Source organism: Wolffia australiana, chromosome 11 (assembly GCF_029677425.1).
Source record: "Wolffia australiana isolate 7733 chromosome 11, ASM2967742v1".
Taxonomy (NCBI): domain Eukaryota; kingdom Viridiplantae; phylum Streptophyta; class Magnoliopsida; order Alismatales; family Araceae; genus Wolffia; species Wolffia australiana.
Window position 1 is genome coordinate 14,541,552 of NC_135845.1, and position 4,040 is coordinate 14,545,591.

The 4,040-nt window shown below is 46.1% G+C and overlaps 1 pseudogene; it reads right to left on the bottom strand.

Moving 5' to 3' along the window:
* Positions 1-2,016: 2,016 nt before the first annotated feature.
* On the bottom strand, positions 2,017-3,242 carry LOC144709387 (dehydration-responsive element-binding protein 3 pseudogene; annotated as a pseudogene).
* Positions 3,243-4,040: the final 798 nt, after the last annotated feature.

Genomic DNA, 4,040 nt, shown 5'->3' on the forward strand with positions numbered 1-4,040 from the left:
AGAACATTACCGACTGTTATAAGGGGATCTGTCTTCTTCCCCGCAGAAATTCGTTCATTGCGATAACCGTGCAAGATAAATGAGCACTCAAGTGGATACCAAGTACGCCATAATGAGGACAAACGGAGGATGATGCTGTACGGCACATGATGAAGAGAATACCTCGAAGATGAAGGCCTTTGCCCGGGCCGTCGGAAGAGATATGGAAGAAAACAGTGAGTCAATTGAGCGACCTCATTCACTTGACGAGTTGTCCTCTTCCTAGAGTGATAAGGTTGAGAGAGAGAGAAAGATCTGGTTCCTTTTTTGGATGGTCTGTCTCGCTTACATCTTACGCTGAGGAAATTACTGGAGGTCTATTATCGAGGAGCTGACGTGAGAGTCAGAACAAACGATAGTCGGTTCACTAGTATATCGCTCGGGAATGCGCCGCCTCAGGCTCCAAGAGAAGGGTGATCGAGACAGCAAAAAGAAGAGGCGAAATCGGGACAGACAGAAGGACGTTGAGGGGAAAAAATAGACGGCAAGAAGGTACAGAGAGGGATAGAGACGCGGCAAAAAAGAGAAGATATGGAGCGACAAAAGAGAAAGAAAGAGAAAGAAAGAGAAAGAAAGAGAAAGAAAGAGAGAAGAAGAATGAGAGAGAAAGAGACGCGGCAGACAGAGTTCATTTGGACAATTTATTCGCGTTGAGAATTAAATAATATAGAGTAAGGACATCCCTATAGATTCTCGTGACGATAGCTCATCTCTGGCAGGATGGGACTCTGCTGGAGGTCATCGACAGAACACAAAACCTATACTCTAAAAGGGTCCATTGGCTACTCTTGCGCAGTACGGCACTTGCAAAAGATTGAAATGTTCATCGTGTACATTAGATTAACAGATGCGTCGAAGATGCAACTCTCTTTTATCGTAAACAGTAAATTAGTTTGGATGTCGGCCAGAGCCATGAACAGGCACAGGAACTGCGGCTGAGGCATCTACACGCTGTAAGACGCTTGTGTCTTATCCCAGCGTACCTAGACTTCTGACTGTTCGACGTACCGAAATCTTCCATACCCCGGAAAGAGGGAGAGGGAGAGGGAGAGAGAGAATATCCGGGAGGGAATTATCGAGATGGATACAGATATAGTTATAAGAAGATCGATTGGTAGATTGGTTGAAAGGTAAGATTGATAGATGGATAAACGATAGATAGAAACACCGACAGCTAGAATGTTTCATAGTTATTAAGGTGGATAGATATAAAGAAAGATAGATCAATAACCATAGATGGATAGACTGACAGAAAAAAAGGTATACAGATAGATAAAGATAGATGGACGTGTAGAAAGAACTTGTCTGTATTAAGAATGGAAGGAAACATAATGAAAATATACGGACCCGGAAGAAACTATTGAGTGAGAGGAGATATTGAGAGAGAGAGAGAGAGAGAGAGAGAGAGAGAGAGAGAGAGAGAGAGAGAGAGAGAGAGAGAGAGATTTTTGGGCAGATGAAAACAAAAGAAGTTTGGGGTTGCGAGTGGTCCACTGCCGGGAAGAGCAGGGAGGTTAGTAGTCAGAATCCTAGTGTGATCGGAGGGCTAGAGGAGTGTAAAAATGAAATCTCTCTGGGAATAAGTGGTCCAGAAAGAGGAAGTCTATCGATTTGTATATTACTCAAATCAGTAGGAATGAAAGAATGAATGAGAATCTTAAATTATTGGAAGTGGAAGTCAACAGACTTTAAATTCAATCGTTGCATATAGAAATCTTCATGATCGAAGCTGTTAAAATCAAGCGTACTCTTCATTTTCTTGCCCATCCTCTGCATATGAAAAAAATCTTTGAAAGCTAGATGACGACGAAAGAAACGGTAGATAATCTTTCCGTTCTGTTGCAGCAGTAGGCAATTTATGTACGCAGCTTATGGTTTATGGTTCATGAGAGAGAGAGAGTCGGAATCACAGGAAGGGAATACAGAAACTGAAGGGTACCAAAAAGTCAGTATTTACTAGTTTAAGACAGCGTAAAGTAAATAGTTTCCTGCAGTTCCGATTGCTATCTTGGTAGATGAATGAACTTCCAATGACCCTCTTTCCATTCATACGCAGCTCTATACAAATGTCATCTCCTTTATGACAGAGAGAGAGAGACGGAATCAAAGTATGAGGACAGAGAAACAGAATGGGACCAAGACCTCTGAATCTGCTAATAATCCCACAAGAGACCTTCAAACCCCGTCATCTCCGGCGGAGTTCCCGGGCATGAATGATCATGTAAACACGCGTAGTCCGTGCTCTCGATGCACAATGGAGAATCAAAGAAGAAGAAGAACTCGTTCTCCGATTCCGGCAAATCGAAGAAGCTCTTCTCCACCTGGGGAAGCTCCAAAATCTCGCACAACTCGTCAGAGTCAGGAATCGAAGGAGAAGATTCCTGGCCGTCGCCGAGATCCATGGCCGCCCCCTTCGCCGCTGCCGCCTGAACATCACGCGGAGAAAGCGTAGCAGGGCGGGGAAGCAAGTCAGCGAGTTCAGGAAAGTTCAGAATCGCGTTTGAGCCTTTGATGCTCAACGCTGCTACGTCATGCGCGCGAGCCGCCATCTCCGGCGAAGGAAACGTGCCGAGCCAAATGCGAGACTTCTTCTTCGGTTCGCGGATCTCAGAAACCCATTTGCCGCAGTTCCTCATTCTCACGCCGCGGTATGAAGGGTGCTTGTCGCCGTCGCGTGTGCGCTTCGCCATCTTCTTCGAGCTTGGAAAGTCTTCCATCTCTTTAGAGAATTCCGCCTTGAGGATTCCTGATTAGGCTCTTCAGAGAAGGCGAAGACTGATGTTCAGTCAGGGGCTTTATTTGGAGAATGAAGGCGTTTAGAGAGGGAGGAGATCTGAAGAGACAAGTGAGGTTGAAGGGTAACTCCGCGTTCGGGGTCTCTGAGAGCGACTCCTGAGGCGAAGGGAATGTACTACGTGTGGCTAGCCCAATAAAAAAAGAGAGTTACTGAAAGATGGATGAAAAAGAGAGAGAGAGGTGTCTATATATAGATATAGGAAGACAGAGAGAGATCCCTTGGAAAGAGAAATGAAAGAGGGGGAGAGAGAAATAATAAAAGGGACATGGAGGGGGGACAGAGAACGAATTAGATATGCCGAGAGAGAGCGGGAGGGAGAGAGAGATAACGAAGCTGGCATGCGGAGAGCGATAGGGAGAGAGATGACGGAGCAGGCATGCAGAGAGAGAGAGTAACGAATCAGGCGTGGAGAGAGAGGGAGACACAACAAATCAGGCATGGAGAGAGAGAGGAAGCGAGAGACAACGAATCAGGAATGGAGAGAGAGAGAGAGAGAGGAGGAGAGAGATATCGAATCAGGCATGGCGAGAGAGGGAGATACCGAATCAGGCTTGGAGAGAGAGAGGAAGGGAGAGATAACGAATCAGGCTTGGAGAGAGAGAGATAACGAATCAGGCATGGGGAGAGAACGGGAGAGAGAGAGAGACAACGAATCAGGCATGCAGAGAGAGAGAAATAATGAATCAGGGATCCAGAGGGAGGGGGAGATAGAGATAACGAGTGAGGATGGAGAGATAGAGGGAGTGTAAGTAACGAATCAGGCATGGAGGGAGAGGGAGGGAGAGAGATAACGAATCAGACATGGAGAGAGAAGAGCGAGTGAGAGAGAGAGACCCATAGACCAGAGGGCCTAATGAATATCTATTAGAATTTAGAACCACGGCAGGTCGCTGTCTCTACGTACCTCCCTTATTAAATTTCCTCTTTTGTCAGCTTCACTGTAACTCCTTAGAATGACGGGGCCAAGTGTCGCTACTCAAGTTCGTGGCATATCGCGAGTTTTCCTCATTTAGAACTGAATGCGCTAAAGAACTGATTAAGAGCTGTGGCGAGAGTCACAAAAGATGTTGCGGAGAAGGTTATTTTCCGTGCTTGCGGCCACCTTTGTCGACGACCACGGGAGGGCAGATCACCAGCTGGTTCATCCATTATCTCTAATCTCCACCGTCTGGAGGAATGTGATGAAGACGACGATCTTTCTGCA